Source organism: Schistocerca cancellata, chromosome 8 (genome assembly GCF_023864275.1).
Source record: "Schistocerca cancellata isolate TAMUIC-IGC-003103 chromosome 8, iqSchCanc2.1, whole genome shotgun sequence".
Taxonomy (NCBI): Eukaryota; Metazoa; Arthropoda; class Insecta; order Orthoptera; family Acrididae; genus Schistocerca; species Schistocerca cancellata.
Window position 1 is genome coordinate 304103523 of NC_064633.1, and position 25420 is coordinate 304128942.

Sequence of the window (25420 nt, forward strand, 5' to 3'; positions counted from 1 at the left end):
GATTGGGATTAATGTTCAATCGCTTTTAACTCTTAGTTTTTTGTCCTCGTGTTCTATGGTCCCGACACTGGCGCGAATGAGTCATTATTGAGCTTTTTCGCCTCACGAAATGAGATACGCTTAGTTGTTTTGATCTCCTGAATCTTCATTTCTTCAAGAAAGACTCGGCACTCCCTACACCAGACAGGGTGAATCCAACAGCAATTTACATACTTCGGAGGAGATGAACAATCAACTCCTTCATGGGCGCCTTACCACAAACCCTACACCTCGCTTCTCCCAGAGACCTGTCATTCAAAACAGTACATTGGATTAGGATCACAAGGCCCCACTCTGCCTTAATGTGCTCTCGGGTTTCGTGAAGATCTGTGTAAACGAGTCTGATATAATCATATCCCGCTTTTCAAGATATTCTGCTCATCAATCATTCCTTGGTCCGCTCAAACTATCGTTCTTCTTTGGTAAAGTGCGCTACATCCATGCATGTCACAACACCTTAGCTGTAATTCAACGTGTTATGGAGGTCAGATTCAATGGCATATTACCCATGGCTTTTCGCTGTCTGCAGGTTCTCTGCCTGTTGGGAACTAGAGGTTTCGACCAACAGTGTACCACTAAAACAGCTACATATGTATACCTCCAACATTAATATTTCTACTATTGTCACAGAGTACTGTTCAACTATTTAACGGTTTTTCCGTCAGAGATTCATCAAAGACATTTAGTGAAATATCCTATACGTAGGTTCATTGCTGTCTCCATCGGCGTTACAGGAGACGTTGTGAACATTACTGAATTCTTTGTCCTTTTCTGTATGGATACCAGTCTTTGCTTCACCTTCTTTCCTCCTGTGCTCTCTGGTTGCAAATGATCGCCTGACGATGAGTGCCTCGAATTTGTTAAGTTAGCAGACCATTTCTGAGCGGCGCTGCTAGTAGCGAAAGAGCAGTTGGCCCGAATGCGTCTCCACTGCCGTTCCGGACACAGTGTCAGTAATTTTCTCAAGGCTATTCCAGGTTGACTCAGGGTGCAGAATCTTCTTAACATGTGGTATTCCATACCTCTGCCCAACACTGCACATGTCCACACAGAGTGGATACATCCTGGTAATGTGTTCTGGAGAGATTTATTCTCTTATGACACATTTGCCTGTTTCTCTCCCTCTGACTCACTGCAAGTACGTGGAATGCGAACGTGGCCACTCAGAAGGTGCAGCGTTGAGTCACATTAATGTGAGCATGCGGCTAAAAATGGCTCTGAGCACTATGGGACTTAACATCTATGGTCATCAGTCCCCTAGAACTTAGAACTACTTAAACCTAACTAACCTAAGGACATCACACAACACCCAGTCATCACGAGGCAGAGAAAATCCCTGACCCCGCTGGGAATTGAACCCGGGCGCGGGAAGCGAGAACGCTACCACACGACCACGAGCTGCGGACGTGAGCATGCAGCGCTGACCGCTGCGAGAACAGCAGGAGGAAAGACAATGAGAATCTGGAGGGTACCGATAGGAGTCTGGAGCCGTGGAAGACTCCTGTGGAATGGTCAGCTGCGCTATATTTCTCGGCTGAGTATCAATGGCGCGTACTGTCCCATAGAGGTGGTCCCACAGATTCTCGATTGGGTTTAAATCCGGGGAGTCTGCTGGCCATGGGAGTTAGGTAAACTCATCCTAGTGTTTTTAGAACTAAGCACGTACAGCGAAAGTTGTATTGACCTGCTAGTGAACTCCATTATTGCCGAGGAGATGCAAAATGCATGTAGGGGTAAACATGATGCCCAAGTAGAGATCACCCACTGAATCCAAGGAATCATTACCCAAACCATAAGTCTCCCTGCTTCGGCATGGACCTTTCCAAAGATTGTTGCATGTTGTATGCTTTCAGACGTTTCAGGCCGTACAAGTCAGATGGATTATCAAACGTGATTCATTTGAAATGATCTGGACGACCAATTGCGATACTGGCGTGCAAATTCATCCTTCGTAAGCGTTCATTTGTGCATTAACGAGGCACGTGCTGCAGAGGTCCGTACACACCAACGTTCACTGAACGGCCGTTGAGAAGACTCTTTTTGGTAACTTCTTGCTTCATCCTGGCAGTCAGTTGTTCAACAGTTGCACGTCTGTTCGACCGTACACATCTCCGCAGCCGTCGCTCACCCTGTCATCCACGGCCTGCGGTGCACCAGTTGCCTCAGCGCCGCTGTCGGGTAGCACCATTTTGCCATGCGTTGTATTGTTTAGCCAAAGCGGCAAGCGAGCCTTTTACAAACTTAGCTGTTTCGAAAATGCTTCCACCGCTAGCCCGGAAACCAATGATCATGCCCTTGTGGACTTCAGATAAATCGCCCGGAGCCCGCATTGCGAAAAGGACTGCACTGTTTTTCTGCGTCCACCGGTATGCTTTATTTACCTTCCACTGCTAGTGCTGCCAACTGCAGTTTGCGGGTAGTTGTTGCACGTTAATGTTGAACGTAGATCAGCCCTCTTGAGTGGGTCAAGTTTCACACCCCTCCGTTTGAGGATTGGGAGGACACTATAGTTTCGTCTATCTTTTACGTCGTAACAGCGTTCCTGCAAGCAAACGAAGACCGAGATATAGGGCTATGTACGTACCGATGACAATTTTGTCATTTGAAGAACGTTGAACCAAGCAGAAAATTTCATTGAAAGTTTTCGTTGAAGATATTTCATGTTTTGAAGAAATGGAGATGTTGATACAAAAGTATATGTCGCAACGTAGAAAGCGCTGACAGTAATATATTTTTTACCAGAAGCTAAAGTTTGAGTGTAACAAGTAATACAACAATGGTAAACTGGTTTAAAAGTGAACCGCTAATTTTCAGTGTACAGTTCTCAAAAAATTTCCGTGAAAGATCATATTCTAGTTTTTATGGAAAATGTGAAATAAATCACATAAAAGACGCTACTGCGAATAATTCTATTTGTGCGTTATGCAGAATCCTTAGCAAATTGGCGTGACAATATACATCGAACGAATACAGAGGAGCGCTGCAAGGGTCATAAGCAGTCAGTGTACCCCAAACGAAAGTGTAATAGGAATGGTCGAGGGCCACACTTGAAACGAGGACAACGCAGTTGCCGCAAAACCCTTTTGTGTAACTTCAGTGAACCTGTATTCGTGTAAGATAGTGTGGCCAATACGCTGCCACCATTTAAGATAAAAGATATTTGTGATAGTAGAGAGTCTAGTACTCAGTCATATGCACATCAGTTTTTCTCTCGCTGAACACGGGAATCGAACAGGAAGCGAAATCGATAACATCGTTACGATGTATCCTACGTCACGCCCAAATGTATTTGCTTTAAGATCGTATATATGTAGATGCAGTTGCAGCTCAATTGCGCAGCTCATCATGGTAGGGGTGTCACTTGCTGAAATAACTTGACGACTAGTTCGTGAAGTACACATAATTTACGTCACGAAAGTAGCCAAGGCAGTAAGAAATTGCTTCATTTCACAGCTTTGATGTTAAACAGTCCACAGAACTGAGCTTCCAACCTCTGGGATATTGTTTCTACAATGCACACAAGCGACGCCAACTTCATTAGACACGGAGGGCAATATTGATCAGACGAGGGTTTTGGATGAAGTCACCAGTGACATTCTTGAAAGAACAACAAGCCCCACACCCGTCAAACGGATGTGCAGTTTCCTCGCTGCAGCCCTTTATTTTTTGGCCTCTGGAGGAGTGCAACACAAATCACCATACTCCTACCATGATACCCTGTGGCGTCTGTAAAACTAATCATGTGAGAACTGGTATAGTCAGTACACCTTGAGCACTTCCCTCTCGTTATCCAAACCGAGCGATTAGGCGCAGATGGTAAATACCTTAACGTTCATTCAGGACGTTGGCGAATAAATTTTTCGAACAGCTGTCAAGAATTCCATTTTCCATAGTTCCCTTAAATAGTCCGAAATAATCCCTGGACATTTCCACTGAAAAGGCCCCGACGATTGTCTTCCCCATTCCTCACCAGTCCGAGACTGTTTTCTTTTCGTAATATCTTTCCTTTTTCTTAATCATGTAACTGAACTCATTACACGAGCTCTCGTTAAGTTACCCAGCGCATTTCATTATCCTGTTCTGGAAGAAAATTTCTCATTTCTTCATCGAAATTTCCGATCAGCATTATTTTCTTTGTTCACTGAAATCTGATGCAGGTAATCTGCTGTTTTGTAAGATTTGTGAGGAATTTACCTTCCCTTTCACTGCGACGTAGGAATCCTTCTTTCTCTTTGTTAGCGACGGGTCTCTGCACAACGTCGAAAGTAAGAGGAGAAATCGTACCCATCCACCTACACGGAACAGAAACGATCGACTGGGAACAAATGGTACGTATTCTTCAGTTTCAGTATTTCGTTGACAGGGAACGGCAACTTTATTTAAATTCCTTAAGGTGTTTATTAATGATTTTGATTTGGTAACAGGTATGTGTAGATTGTGGCATTCATCCTGCTCAGATTTATAGAACATGTGTTTCCACTCAATGTTAATTATTAAGATCAGGCACTGTTAGTTCAGCCTCAGTGCACCAGGCTTGATAATGAACCTGTAAGGGTTCGAAACAAGTCACCTAATAAATAACTGCAACTGGTGACAGGACAATTAGCAAACGCTTTCAGAAATGGTACGTAGCCACTAATTTCTGCTGACACCTTATGTAACCGAAATCCATATTGGTATATAGTTGCGTCTGCATGCTGTTTTTTGTGGCTATGATATTACCTACACTGATCGTAGAAACGATTGAGAATAACACGGAATGTGATTTTACATTATTTTTACACTGCTGTTGACAAACTGCACTTTGCCGCGCCAGAGGAAGGTCTGTAGCTCGGATTAATCCGGTAGCCGCTAGTAAAGATTGTGATCCAGAGTGTGTTTGTTTATTTGAGTGGAGTTCAAAATATACTGACACTTCAAGATACGAGTAATTTCAATCGGGAACATCCGTGGCCTTCAGTTCTTAGCACATGATATGAATAGCTACTCAGGAACACTTCACGGTCCGGTTCAATATGTGTGTAATCCTTTACCTCTCTCTTTCACTTAGTACTTAAGCTCAGCGCTTCTACGGAGGGGTATAAGAAATGATACTCTCTTTATAAATGCCTGTATCTTATCGGCAGAGGGAAGACGAAGAATACGTCAGTTTAGCTGTTGTCATTAGACTTACGTACGTCGTACGGCAATGTGTATTTAGCAGAATCTAGACAGTATGGGCAGAACGAACATTGTTCAGTGGAGATGATAAAGAAGTGACTTTTGTAACCTACAGGAACATTTCCATCTTACTGTGGGGAAAGGACATAGCCATTCATAATAAATGAATGTATGGCTTCGTGCCGATTTGGATTCTTAATATATCACAGAGCTTCCAGCTACGATAGATGGTTGAACTTAAAACTTTCGATTGACGTCACCTGCTGTTGTCAAGTGGTATTAGAGATTCATGAAGAAGATTACCTCCTTCGAAGATAACCGGACGGCCAGCTTTGACGGTGATGTTTAGTCTGTCACAGTCAAAGCAATAATATTTGCCCGCATCCGATGTGACTTCAGTTTCCTGATAGTCGTTTGTACGGTACTGAGCTGACAGTCGTCTGTTCAGTGGTGTTTTGCGTTATTAATCATTTAACCCAAAATATTTGTCAATACCTTCAGTACAGATGGCGACTTGCAGCGCACTACGGCCCAGACGGCCATGGCGATGCTGAATTTGGTGCGACGGATACGGGGTGAAAGTATTATACAGATAATTCAAAGTTAAAGGTACCTCAGAGACAACTAATAGAGATTTCGATGTAACGGGAATTTGACTGATCAAGATGGAATCAAGAAAATGTAGACTAAAGTTCAAAAACAGTACCACGCTGTAGTTTCAAAAACATTCATATTTCTTACCAATATGATTAATTGTCGTCTGTTTTTAGCATTACAAACGAAAGGTACACAAAAAGTTTCTTAGAAACCACAGCAGTTGAAAATTCTGTCAGTCAGGGCTTCGAAGGCCACAACAGGCCCAGCAAAATGTACGAGATCATAAAACGTCACATTTACTCCAAAATCAGGGAAAAGATCCCTAAGTATCGGAGAAATCAATTTCTCCGCCCGCCTGTTACTGTACTAGTTGATTCTGCGACTTCTTGAGTAATCCGGATTTCCTGAACCTGTTGAAATTCCTCGTCGGGACCACATACGTCGTGATTTATCAGTCATGATCACCACTGCCAAAACTTCTATGTTGAACTTCTCCATTACTATCCAACTCCACAGTCAAATTTTATCAGCGGTAAAATGGTTTGAAATCTGAATTGCTCCCTAGTCAAGCAGTTGTAACTGAGAATTAATGTTCAAAGGGAAAACATGACGTTTCACGTTATACGGAGGTGATGGATTATTATGAACTTCGTAATTGTGCAGGGAAAGCAGAATTCTTCGTCTCTGTTCTTTCTTGTTTTTGTCTACACGCAACTACCACTTACTGAACGACTCTGTTGGCACTCACGATTTTTGTTGTAGCGGTGAGAAAGGACACTATCTGACACGTATGAAACGTCTTAGTTTAGCAGCATTCTCTATCAAAATGGTTTTAGTTTACGTGAGCCGTTTATGTCAACCGCAAATAGTAGCGATACCTTTCCTTTGTTACCTTTCTTCTATGGCATTTTTCGCATTTAGAAGTAACTGTTCGTACTTGAAGGCACTTCAACGAAGTCCCGTTTTTGCAAAGTTTGTCACATGGATCGTAATTTGGCAGCAGGCATCCTATATTATTTTTCCATGTCAAACAAATTAGGATTATCAACCTTCGCACTTTCACCACAAAGCAGCTTAAATACAATTGGTTTTTCGGTTTAAAGTTAGTGGGCCATCCCCCATTGGCGGAAATCCCTTCAATGCTTAGTGTAACACAGAATTATTTAGCATTTTCGTTAAGCATGTAATCTCGGACAGGAACGTTTTGTCCTCTGTAATGGCTGAGCGTTGTCCGTACCTGGTAGCTGAGTTGTTAGCGCGAAGGAATGTCATACCTAACGACTTGGGTTCGATTCCTGCTAGGTCGGAGATTTTCTCCACTCAGGGACTGGGTGTTGTGTTGTCCTTATCGTCATCGTTTCATCCCCATCGACAAGCATATCGCGGAAGTGGCGTCAACTCGAAAGACTAGCACCAATCGGCCGGTCTGCACACGGCTTTTCCATTTTGCTGAGCGGTTTTAGTAAGCGTTCTTCAAGGCGAAGGATCTCACCTTGCCGCGTCCGCTTCCTCCGTCGGTACGATACGCTTTCAGCTGCCCGATCTTTCTTCTTCACTAGTGTCAACATCGTGTCTGACTGAATACCGAATATTTTGCGAAAGTGAAATGTACTTTCTTGTAGTCATTTTTATCACTTGCAAATGGACTATAGCACATTATCTATTGATGAGTAAACAAAGGAGCGACTCAAGTGTGATATGACGAAGCATTTGTCGAAATAACTGACGGAAAATTTCAAATTATCGAGGACTGAAGAGGTGCTGACTTCTAATTGCAAAATGTTTGATAATAATTGTTTCGATGCAAACTTTTTAATAATAGTTGTTTCGATTATTCAAGTGTAGAAAGCCATGTAAAACTTCTTCGTCCTATGAAGATTTTTCCAAGGTACTGTACAGCTGTTTCGATTTATCGAGGATTTAGATTTTTCGATTTCAAATTAGTACCATACACGCAGATGGTCAGTGTGTCACTGTCGCGACGCATGGTATTGTGGATATACAAGGATTAGGAAATCGACTTCACAGTAGCCTAGGGCATTTCCTCCAGTGCACCTGTTCTATCACACTGTAAGGAGTAGATGTGGAGTTTCAGTGTCGTGGCTGTGTTGTTGACAGCAATTATAGGGAGGAGGATTCAGTCCCGGTGGCGATTCAAGGGCTACTATTCTCCAGTAACTCTAAGGGGGTCGCAAACATCAACGCTCTCGTGCGAAAGACGAAACCTCGTCAAATGTGTCAATTCCCATCATCCATGAGACATTTCGGGGAACTTTGGAACTGAGCTGGGACATTGGCTTCAACTCTGACGTTCAGAAACATTGCCCTTGCCGAAAAAAAAATTGTGTTGAATATTTCTGCATAGACCAGAATTCCATTCACCTACCTGCGACTCAGTCGAATACGTGAACTGTCTACGACAGGTCACGTGCAGACAAGTGTAAATTGGTAATATTCAATTTTCGGAGGGCTTATCTATCGCTCAAATGACAATAGACGTAATAGGATCGAGATTTACAGACAAAAATTTAAACAATGCTCTAAAGGAAAGTCAATTTTTTTCCGTCCACGGTGTAGCTACGACAAAAAGAATGTACCTGCAGTAACAGTGTGGTTACAATTAACTACAATGAAGATAAAACTACTGGTGGTTCAGAATAATGCAAAAAAGTCTACGATATGAGTGCTAAAATAATAATGAATAACTCAGTGACACATCCCTATGCGCACACGTATTTCGTAAAGCGCGCTCAGATACGTATAATGGTTTGCATCGGTACATCACTCTCAAAATATTCTAATGAATGAGCCAATGTTGTAATGGAGCCAATGTTGTAATGGAACTGTATGAAATAGAATCAAACAGCTCTACCAATGGCGTAAATGGAATGAACCAGCTATGTTGGACAGAAAATATTTTTTTTTAATATGCTAACACATACATCAGTTAAAACATTATCGATAATGGAAGTAGTAAGTTAGTACTTTTATCAGCAACGGAAAAAGGAAAATTAAATTGTGATCCTTCATAAATATAACGGGTCTATAACAATTCACGGCTTATCCTGTCTCCTAACAATTCCTGCCTGCACTAACCACTCATGTTCACAGGGTGACAGCGAGCGATATTTTATCAGAATAAAGTTTATTCGTCCGCAGCTCGTGGTCGTGCTGTAGCGTTCTCGCTTCCCGCGCCCGGGTTCGATTCCCGGCGGGGTCAGTGATTTTCTCTACCTCGTGATGACTGGGTGTTGTGTGCTGTCCTTAGGTTAGTTAGGTTTAAGTAGTTCTAAGTTCTAAGGGACTGATGACCATAGATGTTAAGTCCCATAGTGCTCAGAGCCATTTGAACCATTTGAAAGTTTATTCACACGTCCACTATACGACACAGCCCATTTTTGATGCTACATTAGAGATCTACATGACATTCAGGATCAGGGTACTTCAGTAACCAGCAAAGCATAGCTGCTAGGTCTTGGTTCAGTGTGTTTTCAAAAGAGAGAGAAACAGAGAGGAAGAGAGAGAGAGAGGTGGGGATGTGGAGGAAGGGAGAGAGAGAGAGATAGAGAGAGAAAGAGAGAGGGGGGGGGGAGAGAAGGGAGGAAAATTAAGAAATATTTTGAATCGTTTCGTAGTGTTACGTTTTATTTGCAGTTGACTTGCTAGGCAGTCAGTTGTGTGGCGCACTCTGAATTTTTCTTTTGTTTCCTTTACTGCTTGCACAATATACAGATTGAATAACATCGAGGAGAGGCTACAACCCTGTGTCACTCCCTTCCCAACCACTGCTTCCCTCTCGTGCCCCTCGACTTTTATAACTGCCATCTAGTTTCTGTACAAATTGTAAATAGCCTTTCGCTCCCTGTATTTTACCCCTGCCACCTTTCGAATTCGAAAGAAAGTGTTCCAGGCAACATTGTCAAAATCTTTCTCTAAGTCTACAAATGCTAGAAACGTAGGTTTGTCTTTCCTTAATCTTTCTTCTAAGATAAGTCGTAAGGTCAGTATTGCCTCACGTGTTCCAACATTTCTACGGATCCAAACTGATTTTCCCCGAGGTCGGCTTCTACCAGTTTTTCCATTCGTCTGTAAAGAATTCGTGTTAGTATTTTGCAGCTGTAACTTTTTAAACTGGTAGTTCGGTAACTTTCACATCTGTCAACACCTGTTTTCTTTGGGATTGGAACTATCATATTCTTCTTGAAGTCTGAGGGTATTTCGCCTGTCACATACATCTTCCTCACCAGATGGTAGAGTATTGTCAGGACTGGCTCTCCCAAGGCCGTCAGTAGTTCTAATGGAATGGTCTCTACTCCCGGGACCTTGTTTCGACTCAGGTCTTTCAGTGCTCTGTAAACTCTTCACGCAGTATCGTACTTCCAATTTCATCTTCATCTGCATCCTCTTCCATTTCCATAATATTGTCCTCAAGTACATCGCCCTTGTATAGACCCTCTATATACTCCTTATACCTTTCGGCTTTCCTCTCTTTGCTTAGAACTGGGTTTCCATCTGAGCTCTTGACATTCATACAAGTGGCTCTCTTTTCTCCAAAAGTCTCTTTAATTTTCCTGTAGGCAGTATCTATCTTGCCCCTAGTGAGATAAGCCTCTACATCCTTACATTTGTCCTCTAGCCACCCCTGCTTAACCATTTTGCACTTCCTGTTGATCTCATTTTTGAGACGTTTGTATCCCCTTTTGCCTGCTTCATTTACTGCAGGGCTTAACAACTGGCCGGTTTTGAGCGCGAGTACTCGCGTCTGCTAAGGCACGTGCTCGCGAGCAGGTGCAAGGTCGCGGAGTAGGGAGGCAGGGGATATGCGCGCGCACGTTTGAATGTGATCTCGCGTTTGTAGCAGAATTAACTAGCCATCTGAATGCTTTGAACATTTTACTACAAGGTAAAGATCTGCTAATTACTCATTTCATAGATCGAATACGAGCTTTTAAAATGAAATTGACACTTTGGGTGAGTCAGCTGGAAACAGGAAACCTAGCTCATTTTCCGAAATTATCATCCATGCAAGATGTTCATAAAGACTGTGAACGCTATTCACATAGTTTATTTGATCAGCGCTTTCAAGATCTGACAGCACTAGACAGTGATTTTGATCTTTTCTCTCCATATTCAGCGAATATTTAAGAGATTCGTCCTGAGCTGCAGTAAGAAATTATTGACCTGCAGTGTGACAGAGAATACAGAGACAACTTTCAGAACAAGAAAAACATTTTGGAATTCTACGGACACTTCCCTTAGGATAGATTTCCTCGTTTGCGCAAACTGGCGCAATATCAATGTTCGGTTCCACGTATGTTTGTGAACAACTGTTATCTGCAATGAAATGTAACAAGACGTGCCTGAGAAACGCATTGTCTGATCGAAATTTAAACTGCATGCTGGGCCTAAAATGCACAAGAACAATTACTCTGAACATAGACGCAATTGTAAAGGGCAAAAAGTACAAGATAACCGAGAATCCCACGCTTCAGTGACACCTTTTATTGTGTAACAGTTCACAAATTAATGCGAATGTAGAGGCATACACTAAGCTAGTAAAATTTTGTGGCATGTGTACATTCTCCTTTATTTGTTTCATTTGTCGCAGTAATAATTCGTGGGTGATCTCCCTGCAGGTGGCCGCGGATTTACATTGACTGGCGGCAGCTGTTGTGTGCCCCTACGTGACTTTCCCCACTCTCCGCTCTGGTCCGGTAGTGGGGGTAGCGTGCTCGCTGTGCTCCGTGCTCGCGCCGTGCTGCTCACAGCTTGCTCCGCGAGCACGTATGTTGTGAAGCCCTGATTTACTGCATTGTTATATTTTCTCCTTTCATCAATTAAATTCGATATTTCTTCTGTTACCCCTAGGATTCCTACTAGCCCTCGTCTTTTTACCTACTTGATCCTCTGCTGCCTTCACTAATTCATCCCTCAGAGCTACCCATTCTTCTTCTACTGTGTTTCTTTCCCCCATTCCTGTCAACTGCTCTCTTATGCTCTCCCTGAAACTCTGTGTAACCTCTGGTTTAGTCAATTTATCCAGGTCCCATCTCCTTAAATTCCCACCTTTTTGCAGTTTCTTCAGTTTTATTCTACAGTTCATAACCAATAGATTGTGGTCAGAGTCCACATCTGCCTCTGGAAATGTCTTACAATATAAAACCTGGTTCCTTAATCTCTGTCTTACCATTATATAATCTATCTGATACCATCTAGTATCTCCAGGATTCCTCCATGTATACAACCGTCTTTTGTGATTCTTGAACCAAGTGTTAGCTATGATTAAGTTATGCTCTGTGCAAAATTCTACCAGACGGCTTCCTCTTTCAGTTCTTACCCCAATCCATATTCACCTACTATGTTTCCTTCTCTCCCTTTTCCTACTCTCGAATTCCAGTCACCCATGACTTAAATTTTCGTTTTCCTTCACTACCCGAATAATTTATTTTTTCTCATCATACATATCATCCATTTCTTCATCATGTGCAGAGCTAGTTGGCATATAAACTTGTACTACTGTATTGGGCATGGGCTTCGTGTCTATCTTGGCCACAATAATGCGTTCACTATGCTGTTTGTAGTAGCTTACCCGCACTCCTATTTTTTTATTCATTTGATTTTGGTTTGTAACCCTGTATTCACCTGACCAAAAGTCTTGTTCCTCCTGCCACCGAACTTCACTAATTCCCACTATATCTAACTTTAACCCATCCAGTACCCTTTTTAAATTTTCTAACCTACCTGACCGATTAAGGGATCTGACATTCCACTCTCCGATCCGTAGAACGCCAATTTTCTTTCTCCTTATAACGTCGTCCTCTTCAGTAGTCCCCGCCCGGAGATCCGAATGGAGAACCGAGCGGGGTGGCGCAGTGGTTAGACACTGGACTCGCATTCGGGAGGACGACGGTTCAATCCCGCGTCCGGCCATCCTGATTTAGGTTTTCCGTGATTTCCCTAAATCACTCCAGGCAAATGCCGGGATGGTTCCTCTGAAAGGGCACGGCCGACTTCCTTCCCAATCCTTCCCTAATCCGATGAGACCGATGACCACGCTGTCTGGTCTCCTTCCCCAAACCAACCAACCAACCAACCGAATGGAGACTATTGTACCTCCGGAATATTTTACCCAAGAGGACGCCATCATCATTTAACCATACAGTAAAGCTGCAGGCCCTCCGGAAAAATTACGGCTGTAGTTTCCCCTTGCTTTCAGCCGTTCGCAGTACCAGTACAGCAAGACCGTTTTGGATAGATCAGTCAATCATCCACACTGTTGCCCCTGCAACTACTGAAAAGGCTGCTGCCCCTCTTCAGGAATCACACGTTTGTCTGACCTCTCAACAGATACCCCTCCGTTGTGGTTGCACCTACGGTACGGCCATTTGTATCGCTGAGGCACGCAAGCCTCCCCACCAACGGTAAGGTCCATGGTTCATGGGGGGAGTGGGGGGGGGGGGGAGGTTGTTGCAAAGACTGAAATTGGATTCAGCACTGGGAGGGTTCACCAACAGGTAATAATAAAATATTACAGATATTAAACAATGTGGTACGTTGCGCTGTATAAGTACGGGTTTCTTCAGAACCACAGCTACTAATAGTTAAGATTGCATTTGGTTAAATTGGGTATTATTCATTTCTGACGGACGGCAACGTTTATGTGGGACTTAGTGACCACGAAGTGCTGCTTGAATATCAGACGTAATATCAATTCTATATACAGATACCACTCAATAGATATGAACAGTAAAGGACTAAACCCAATTGTAACGGATGGAAAAATCTTTACGTATTAAAAATACTGAGACACAGTATAATAATGAATTAGTATCTTAAGGCTAATTTAATTGACCAGACGGTCATACGTTTACGACCCAAGTAATAGGTAAACACGGTAGTGTTAGAGGGCGCTGCCAGTCAGTCTGACGAATGTATATGTTGTAGTGAAAATCAGTTTTTTACAAGAGCGCGTTTTCTCTCGTTAAATCTAATTAATACCGAATGGCTTTGTTACAATTACAATCTCCTGGCTATAACTAGAATTTACTGCTATACATGTTTCAATTTTAAATAAGACTAAATTTATCTCTGAACATTAGATAAATCTAGTTGCAGCCGGGAAATACGGTTATCTTCTAATTTATGTTTCGCTTCCACGGCTTTCTTGCTTTGCAGTGGGCGTAACGCAACAAATTGCCTCAGGTGGTCCTGATATACCATTACATACCTAAATCCACTAGCTGCTGGCGTTGCATGTCGATGAGATCTACTGGGAAACAATTGTTAATATCTGAATGAAATACAGGTGTCAAAAGAAGAACCCTTTCCTTCATACTCTGTTAACGCTGATAAATTTCGCACATAGACAAATAAATATTTATGATCCTTATTGTGATGTTCGCATATTTTGTTGAAGTTTCAACTCTTAGTCTGTCTAGATCCTCACGACGAACAGCACATGAATTTCTTCATTAATATTAGGCCTACAACGCTGCTTCCGCCGTTTTGCAATAGATGGCCGTAGTGGCAACTGGTGGAACAGTGTGCAAATCGTGTCGTACATTAAGCTTAGGCGTTTTTAAACATAACGCCATCAAAATATTAGTCGATTTGTGATTGCATCATAAAGTTATCCTCGACTGAATATTTCAAGAGCCCAGTTCTCGTCATTTGCGATGTGTTTTAATTTTATGCTTTAACGTGAATAAATCTGTGACTGAGACTCAAAAATGTTGGGTAAGACCTATGGTGACGTATCTATTAGTGAAGGTACGTGCTTAGAATGGCTTCAACACACCAAGAGAGGTGATTTTTGGACGAAGACCGGTATGTCGATGGAAGAGAGGAGATTTTCAGAGGAAACAATCACAGGAAACAATCACAGGAGATCGTTATCGAAAACAACTAACGCATTCCAGCCGAACACTGAAAGGCAAACGGCCACGGTACAGCGATATGCACGAAAAGGTGATTCTGCAGCATGACAGTGCTCCACCCTATGTCTTAAACCTTTCAAAACACAGCTGGAAAAGTTGAAGTGGGAACTCCTACCCCACCCACTGTGTTCTCCAAACATTGTTCCCACTGAGTACCACCTTTTTCTATCAGCAGCACCAGGCCTGTCTGACCAGCATTTTCGGTCATATGAAAAAATGCAAAATCTTATCGATCGATGTACTTCCTCCAAAAACGCCCAGTTCTACCGCCGCGGAATCCGTATCCTGCCCGAAAGATTGTAGGAAGAAGTGGCAAGCGAGTGCCTATACTTTGAATCGTATATTTTTGGTAAGGTTTTCACAATGAAGCCTCGAACGTCGAAAAGAGAGGCGAAAAATTCATCTAGCTTTGTTTCTTTTCCTCTCACTTCCGCGACAGAAGGTATAATAACTTTTAACAGCTTTAATCTTCGGTACTATGTCTGTGTCTTGTTACAGCTGACTGTGCTTTTTCAGCTTCGTCCACTAATCCATGGTAAGATTCTTTTGTCATCACATTGCAAAGGTCCTGTTTTTGTTTTCGTTTTTGTTTTAGTTGTTTTCGTGCTCGGCATTCTGTAATACCCTGTTTTAAAAGTTTGTCTTTCGCTAAAGAAAGAAAAAGGAGTTTAGGTTTTTACGTCCAGCCAACATCGTAGTCATTAAAAACGGTGCACAAGCTCGGAATGATTCAAGAATGGAGAAGGAAATCGATCGCGAAATTTCAAAGGTACCATTGATAGTTGGACGTTACTAGTTCTTTGCACAGCTGACAAATGATTTTGCTGGTGTGCATACACAAAGCCTGAATTCTAAATATTTTATCGTAAGTAGTAGCGAGCGAACAGTTGTTGAGAGGAATGGGAAGTGATCGGACGCAGCCTGTGGTGGAGAGAAGCCGCGCGACATGAGAGGTCGCAGCCAGCCGTGATCGTGCCAGCAGCGCCGGAGGAGACTTTGGTATTAACTGAGGATGTTTGCTAATTTGCCTTTTTGCTGCACGAAGTAGCTGCGTGCTTGCGCAGTGGAGGGATTTTGTCAGATCTGTGTCTGGATACACTCAGAGTAAAATTCGTATCTTTGCTGTGGCCAGGAACGTGTTTATCAAGTATAGAAATTGTGGAATAATTAAAAGTTGGTCAGTGTTTAAACAATCTATTTTATGAATATAGTAGATTAAAGTCTTTATTGGTTTCTTTAATCTCTTTACACCGTTTATGGCTAGTTGACAAGACCCCTCCTAGTTGTTCAATTTCTCTCTCTCTCTCTCTCTCTCTCTCTCTCTCTCTCTCTCTCTCAGTATTGCTTTTGAAATATTATTTACATGTTGCTGACCACGTAGCTGCGTACGTGAGCATTGCAGAACAGTTTTTACAGGATAAATTAAAACTCACACTCAGATATGTGAGAACTGATTTCATTATGATTACTAGGAAGAGTAATAAATTTTTTTCTTTTTCTGCTCATTACGAATTTTATGATTGTCATAGCCGCAATTTCTCATATTTCCGTACGTATTTGAACAGAACAAATAATAATTACAAATATACACGAGTTTAAAAAATAATTAGGAATCACTGTAACGGAATTTTTCCGGAGCGATTTAGACAAATCACGGAAAACCTACTTCAGGATATTCAGACGCAGATTGGAACGGCGTCGTCCCGAATGCGAGACCAGTGTGCTAACCACTGAGCCACCTCGCTCGGCCAATTCGTCTTTCCATCGGGCTTCTTGATTCGGATATGCCGTGAGAAATGTTTACAAGTCGATATACACGTGCTTAGCGGAAGATTGAGCGGGTGTCCGGAGAGCGGGCAGCGTGTCGATAGACTCGCCCCTCCCAGATCTGGCGGCGCCACTCAACCAATCAGAATCGTTCTATTGCATGACGTTTAATCTAAAAGAATCTTAACATAGGTCAAAACAGTTTTAACTGCGTCGTTTGGTCTAATCGGGCCTTATCTAGTTAAAATCCACTTTAAGTGACACTCATTTTTGACCATCGGTATATTCAGTATTCAGTATAATTTATTGGGTTGATGCATGAGTTCACTGCGTTTTTCAGTTGAAGTTTGATAAACACAACAGATACATATATCATGCGGACAATATATCGTGGCAGTTAGCCGCGACCGTAAACAAACGAGGGCTTAGGCTGCCCGAGAAGAAAGAAGTTGTGCGTCAGAATACGCCCCGCCCCCTTCTCCCGCCACCCCCCCCCCCCCCTCGAAGGACTGCAAACCTACGGCCGCGTTCTGCATTTCCACGAAAGCAGAACTGACATAAAGATCTTAGGGGTCGCTGATTTGTTTTGTCGTGGTAAGACACGCATTCAAATCCCTTAGTGCACCAGGATTAGTCCCTTCATTCATTTCAAAATAAGAAAACACTCAGTCCACAAATTAGATAAATTGGAGTACATAAAGCATTTGTTAGTGGCTACTGTGCAGTTGTCTGCTGCGGTTGGCAGTGGTAGTTCAGGCCCAACCTCTATGGGTATCTTTTGCAACCACAATTAAAAACACTCCCCACCTAAAACGGCTACGATGTGGTGTCAGGATAATAACATAGAGTTAACTGATAAATAATATATTCTCCATCACTGTTTACATCCATCCGTCAACGATGGGGTAGCTTTTCGACTCCGTGACTACTGAAATCACTTGGTTTTGAGCAGTCGAGCCATGTTCGGTGCGCGTTTTCATCCGGAAAGGACGTTCCTGAAAGGTTATTAGATAGAAGACGGGAAAGATGAAAATCTTAGGGCGCATGATCACGTGAAAAAGACAGGTGTGAAATAACTTTCCAGCCCTACTCCTGTATAGTGTTTGTCTGTGTAGCAGAATGCTCGCGCCGTTATCATGGAGTAGATTCATTTCAAGCAGTGTTCCTAGTCGTTCGTTTTGGATTACGTCTCCAAACTTACCATTTGTTGACAATAAATGTTGGCACTGACGGTTATATCTCGATGAAGCGGTTCGTAGTACACCACACTGCCTCTGTTCCACCAGATGCTTAAAATTATCTTTTGTGATACACGTAGATCATTGTACGGGAATTTGCTGCTTTGTTTGGGCTCAACCACTCCTTTCCTTTCCTTACGTTAGCGTAAGACACCATGTCTCTTCACCAGCCACGATTCAGGATAGGAACTGTCTCTGAAGAGCAAGCAGAGATGCACAAATGGCCACGAGCTGATTTTTGTGATTTTGGTTTGTACATTTTTGAACCTTCCCCCCTGCATGCAAATGTCGCACGTTAGTGGAACGGTCATAGTTCATTACATCTGCCAGTTCTAGAGTACATTGGCGTGGTCAGAGTGATTTAATGCGTTTAAAAGCTTTTCATCAATTCAAACCCCGACAGACTTCTAAACGTCAAAACTATCCTTCTTTAAGCGATAAAACAATTTTCTTGCCGCGCTCTGTCCAATGACATCATCCTCATTCACGGCGCAAATGGTTCCGGCTGCTTCAGCTGGTATCACCTCTCTATTGAACTCACAATCAGACAGAGGAATATGCCCGTAATGTTCCGATTTCTCCATTAGGCACTCCATGTTCTAGCTTTCACAACTTCACTCACTATCCTCTCCCTATCTCCAAACGGCAGAATAACATTATGTTAACTCAAATTGCAACCGTGAACGACAAAAAGAAAGAAAAACTGGAATCGATAAGTAATTTCACAGCCACCGGAATACCAACATACAAAACAAAAATGCTATGAACTTCTGCACAAACCTAACAAATTTTCATCGTAGTCTTATCGATAAGATGGCGAGCGCAATTTGAGTCACACAAACATATCGTTTCGTTACAAGTAGAACTGCGTTTAACTGAAATTTGCTATTGTTTGTGTACAGATCCATGCGAATCACTACGGCAAATGTTGCTTAATGAGAGATTATTATTATCAGAGCTTAGGTAAGAAGGTTTCTTGGACGGAAACTTCGTTTGCTGAATGTGCTCTAGATATTAATAACAAACGTCTGTTACTATTCGAAATCTGGGGGTTATTTCATCCTCAAATGAAAAGCCAGACGAATGGCGAAGGTTGGTCAATACTATTTTATTCGCCGAAAACATTTCGTCAGTTAGTTCGGTCTTCTAAATATTGTCTGCTTCTAGTCACGATGTCTGAGTATGTACAATTGGATTAATAACTGTGATAACAGTTACAAACCTTTTTCTTAAAACGGTCGTGGTGGATAAATGTGAATGTCGCATTTAATAACAGCAAAACTATCATTTCATTAATTTCTGTGGAAGTGTGTGAAAAGTAAATGCTTATTGCTAACGCATTCACTGCGTGAAATGTCTAACCAAATTATACCCAGAGAGGCAGGAAAGGGATATTCGCTGAGGGTAATTGTGGGCCGTTTCAAAATTTAAGGACAAGGCAGGCAGTAAACATTTTTCGTCCGTATGTTTCGACACGGGGACCTTTAGTGTTGAGTGAAATCTGAAGTCAGGTGAAATGCCACCAAATTTATATCTTTCTGCGCCTTAGATCGTTTTCAATATGTAATTACAGAGAGTCACCTATGTGCTACGTTTCAAATTTCATTGGTAACGCTTTTACCTGGCAGAATGTTAAAGCTCTAACCCTTGCTTGACACAAGAAATTTCGTAGGAACTTCTTAAATTGTACTGCTCCATGTGTAATATTAGTATATATTTGTCGGTCTTTTATTCATGATATAGCTGCTACAAATGTGATAAACTGTGACTGCTTAAACTTCGCTTACTGTGAGAGCGATTGGGCCTTAATCCATTTTAAGCAACATCAAGTGACGTTAATGCCTATCCTCTACAGTATAATTTCCAGATTCACTCGACAATGGCCTACTGCAAAGGCGCAAACAGATTGTTTCCAGTAGCAAATCGAGCAGCGTTTGATTAGTTGAATGTACAGTTGCGAAATCATCATCCTCGAATCATGGAGAGACTAGTACTTATTCCATGTGTCTCGTCGCTCTGACGTTGGTTTCAGAATTTAGGAAGATAAAGACAAAGGCATGCGCGAACTCTTTGTATCTATGACTATTATTTATTTATGGCAGCCTCCACATTAAAGCAGTCTGTGTTACGTATGTGATCAGAAGTCAGCTTACAGTAGCGTTGTAGTGGGAAATGATGGGTTACTTCCGTAGTAATTAAATGCGAGGGGCAAGCGAATCATTTTCGATTGCTGAACAGTTGTGTTACAGAATAATTCCGGTCGCTTTATGGCAAAATTTTGGGTACAACCACAGCTGAATAACACGAGAGTGAACCAGCTGTCAGTGCGCAAATTGTCAGCACTCTTTGCGACCGTCATGCTGCCCGTTAAATATCAAGCTGCTGCTGCTGTTGCTGTGTGTGTGTGTGTGTGTGTGTGTGTGTGTGTTTGAGTGAGTGGGGGAGAGAGAGAGAGAGAGAGAGAGAGAAAGAGAGAGAGAGAGTGTGTACTGGCGGTGGCAACCGTGCCGGACAGGCGCTGATGTTCGCGCAGATTAAAACCGGCTAAATAACCGCACCGCACAGCATTTCGGCGAAATAAAGTTTGCAGTAAGCGCTCATGACGGACAGGTCGCAGCCAGCGAGTGCGTGCGTGTGTGTTCTGAATAAATTATTCGCCTGCCGCGCCGCAGGCTTTGTTGCGTTGCGCGGCCGAGCTTTGGCGCAGAGTTTACTGCGCACGCTCGGTGTGACAATCGCTCCATCGACGTTTTCTGTTTGCACGCTTCTAAATTTCACGTTTATATTCCGACTCAGGTCTGTCACGTAATGACTCTGATATGTACATCACTTATACGTTTTCGGCGTTACCATCACGCCTATCGCCGCAATATCTCACGGAATGTGTAGCGTTTACTTTTAGTTTGACACGAAGAATGGCATTACGTACTGTAATTTCCTTGCTGCCGAACGCACTCTCAGTTGTTTTTATGTTCAGGCAGAACTGCTGATTTTTTATGACGATCAATACTTTAACACGCCACAGCCATAAACGTAGCACGTTGGACACAGTTACGGCAGCACTCGCGGATTATAGTATACCACGTACAGCGGTTATGTTCTGTGCTTCTTACAACACCAGTTCTTCGCACGGCAACCACTGTGGTACTGCCTCGATCATTATTATTGAGCTATGTCAGGCCTACTTATTCTTTCGTCGTTGTAGCCTTCTACCGCATCTGTAGAAAAATAAATGCTGCGAACAGGAAGTGGTACTTCAGAAAACTAACAGTGGAATGAACGAGCAACGTCTCACTCAAGTATCCACGACTGAGAAATTTCTAGGCACAGTAAAGTGTAGAAGAAATCCGGGTCCCAAACAAAACCCAAAATACGGAGACATGTGAATTAGTGCCCCGTTGACTACCAGGACACGATTATTAAAGTGCAGATGTTCATCTGGGGCAGGAACTTAGACGACGATAAAAGGGGCATAGAGAAGCTCTCGAGATTCCGTGTATGGAGTAAAATGTTGAACACACCATGAACTAACTGTGTCTAGAAAGTGTTGAGTAGTGCTGGATACACAAGGACCCTAATCAAAACAGTTATTAGTTAAGGGGAGCATAACGATCAGCCACCTTTCGGCTGTTCCCGGCGGAGGTTCGAGTCCTCCGTCGGGCATAGGTGTGTGTGTTTGTCCTTAGGATAATTTAGGTTAAGTAGTGTGTAAGCTTAGGGACTGATGACCTTATCAGTTAAGTCCCATAAGATTAAACACACATTTGAACATTTTTCAGCCACCTTCCTCTCCGTTCCTTCTATCCCACTAATTGAAAGAATGGGCAGAAAAGTGGACGGCTGACTTAGTAGTAGATGGATGAAGCTAAACCTGGCAGTTGATACGAGAGCATCAGCAGACCGTCAGCAAATAGGAAACGAACGTTCTGCGGTGCAGCAACTTTCGGACTAAGGAGAATAGGAAGAAAATATCAGTAAATAAAGTCAGTTTCCTCCTTGCTCAATAGGATGAATGCCTTGACTCAGATGTGAGAGTCTTATCACGCTGATGTTCTTCTGAGTTAGCTCTGGTGATTCAATGAATAGCTCTGTTCGTAGTGATTTCAGATCAGTTTTCGTGAGTACCCCTTTGTTCGAATGCACCAAAAAGAAATGAATAGAATCGTACATATTCTGTACTCTGAAGGACAATATTCAATTGCATTACGATGTATTAACATTCTGGATGGTCAAAAGTTTACGAATCGATCAATGACGAAGGTGAAACGACATTAAATACACCATATCATACATCACTGTAGCAAAGACCGTTTTGTAGGTATTTTGTTATAGTAATGAAAGATACTAAGTATTTAACGTCGTTTCACGCAACAGCTGCATATTTTAGTTTTATACATTTTGCTATAAGTGTCTTTTTCTTTGGTATAATGGATACGATGATGTTCTGACCTTAGACCGAAATCGACCGTCTCTAATAAAATGCACCAATACAGCTGTGTATTGTGTAACGTAGTTCGTAACCATCTGTAACTTGTTGTAATGTTTCTAATTGCTTGGTACCACATAATTCTACAAAAAACAAAGACAGAAACATTTCGAAGTGTCGCAATCACATCTAAGGCTATTTTCGGGTGAAGGAAAAGCCTCTGTCAGTCGCAGATTAATAGCTAATTGGCAGCTGATCCAACGCTACGAACCGCAATGTACGTGCCACGGCATGGCGTGAAAACCTCCAAATTCGATTACAGCAAAAAATATCTGAGGCCAAACTTATGCAGGTAATTTGTCGATGACGGGATTGTCGAGTATGAAAGATCCATTACTGATTCATAAATTTCCTAAAGCTCAAACAGTGAATAGTTAGTTACAGCTACTGCGAGATCTGAAACTCAAAACAAAATCGAATAATAGAGGGGTGATGTTGTATAGCTGCAGCATACTGTGACATTCCTGACTGTGTAACCCAGTATTTTATTTTGCTAGAAGCTCGCCCTGATGCAACTTTGTACGCCTGAAGTAGCATATGGTACAAAAGTGGAGTGAGGTACAAGCGAAAGATGGTACAATACGTATGAGTCCCATGGGAGAGCCCCCAACTGTACTGAACTTGCGTCTGACTGGTCGCCACATTTGGGTGCTAGGCACCAAAACGCCTATCTTCTCTTATTAATGTGTACTTTTCGTTTTATTTAACCCTGTTTTTAGTATGACAATCTCTCATGATTACCCTACGAGTCTATCGTTTTTGTTTATTCAATTTCATTAGTTTTGAGAAACGTGGAAGTAACGCTATGGTAGCCGATGTGCTTCGGACACCTTCGGGTAGAATGGAGCGCCTGTGAGACGAAGTATTTGGGCTGCGCTAGTCACTATTTTTCAGGCATTCTTCAGAGCCGTACACATCAATCTGTTTACAGAGTTCAGGAGGGACGGACATGTGGTACGTACTCTATATCGGAAGCTGGACAGAAAAGTTGCTGTACCATTAAGAAAGCTATGTCGAGTATTGTAAAAGACAGCTTAAAATTTGTGAATATTGAAATAAGAATCAAATAGGATATATTAACGAGAAGTGTCGCCTACAATCATTTTCAGTACTACAGATCTAGCCCTCTGTAGATACAGATACCTGGACAAATGGCATCCCATAAAAAGCACAAACACATTTTCGCGATGACAGCATAGCAGCCTCCGCCGAAGAAGGTCCCCCAACCGACGAGGTGACTTCTGCGCTGGGGACAAAACTTAAGAAGACGAATGATTTGTGCTGTTTCAGGCTTTCCCGGCTCTGCGTCTGCTTGGTAGGTTCCCGGGAATTACGCCGAATAATACTCTAAAAATCGCACAATATTTCAGCACCTGAAGATGGCGGGCCGTTGTCTCGCTGAAATATTGTGCGGTTTTTACAATATTATCCGGCGTAATTCCGAGGAACCTGTCAAGCAGACGACAGGCTGCTGAAAAGAACGGTTACAGACTGTTATTCAGTCTCTCGAGATCTCTACAGCTGCCACATCTGATTAACAGCTGGGAATATCATGCGTATCTAGGATAGTAGCTTGAGCTGCTGGGAGCGTGTTGTGTATTCTTGAACCACCTCCATTTGGTCCAATGAAGGAACACCTGCATGAATTCAACCTTTCGTCGGTTGGCGAAGCTGTAGAGGCAGTGCAAGATATCACTAAGGTTCTTCCTTGAAGGAATCAGGCAGCTCGTAAAGAGATGGACCAAGTACATAGAGGTTGAGGAAGATGCGTAGAGAAATTATGTAACTCGCGATGCTCCTCCAAATAAAAAGGTTCATTCTGAGAAATTCTCTTTACTTTAGGCCTTGGCCTCATAAAAGCCACGTTACGTTTCTTTCCTAGTATCCGGAGGCATCTAAATTTTATTTGTTAGCAAAATAAAAGTCGTTGCCATTTTGTCTTTTGGAACTCTAAAATTCAGCGATGATTTCATGCGGGAAATCAAGGTTAAGCGTCGAAAAACGAATCAGCTTCTGTTATTAATTTCTTGGTTTAGAACCCTTTTTTTAAGGCTATCATATGACATCAACAAACTAGTGTCCAGAAGAGACACTAGCGTGTCTTAGAAACAGAGATACTACTACCACACATACGGTTTCTGGTCGTAATATTATTTGAGAATTCTCACATTGGACGTTCATCACTCGTTTTATGTACCGAACATTTTGAAAAACAATGGGGATAGTATCAAACACAGTACATGACGAAACCACGTAGTATTAAGATACGTAAGTAGCAAAGAAAACCACTCTACTACAGTACACGTTTTTAGAGATGAACGTCATTTATCAACGGGATTGATGTTTGGGACGGTGTGGCAGGGTAGTTGGACTTGTGTGGGGCGGTGCTCTGCTGTAACTGATCACTTAGGAGCAGATTGTGGTTGTGAGCTGCGTCCTTATTTATCTCAAGAGATTCTAAAAGACTACCTTTTTTTCTCTTTGTTGACTATATGTTGCTCTTCCTATTGACTTCGTATCTGTATGACATTCTTCAAGTATATGTTCAGCAAATGTGCGAGGAGTCCGACATGCGTAAACTCCACCTATATCCGCGCGCAGTCAGTCTAGCTGTTATAGCGCTGCCTGTTTGGCAGTTTGTTACAATCACTGCTGAGTTTCCGGGGTAGGCTAGGGTATGGGTACCGTTTAACTTTTTGAATCTTCAGAGAGGAAAATTAGCTAAATTTTACTTATATTAAAAGGAACAAAAATCATCAATGACATTACCAGTAAACGCAGGTAATGGTACGAGATTTCGTCTACATCTGGGACAATTATAAGTGGTATGGTGGTATTAATTTTACATGTCGTGGCAGCCAGCCTCACAGCCCTTTCGAAACGTGACTAGAATGTTACTTAAGTCGTTCCTTATATGTATGTTGTAAGTGACGGAAGTCAATAATAGTATTACGTGGACAGATCTTAAAACACATTTCGAGTACGCACAGCTTTCATTATTATGCAGTGATAATATCGCTTTTTCACTTCCCTGCTCAGTGTTGAAGAGATTAATGTGAAGTAGAAGTCTATTAGAGCTTCTAAATCAAAATCAATCGGAAGATTACACAGTATTTCTCATCCCCAACGAATAAAAGGTTGAAGTAGTTTGAGGGTAATGATGGAAATGACAGAGGTGATGTAATGTGACATTCATG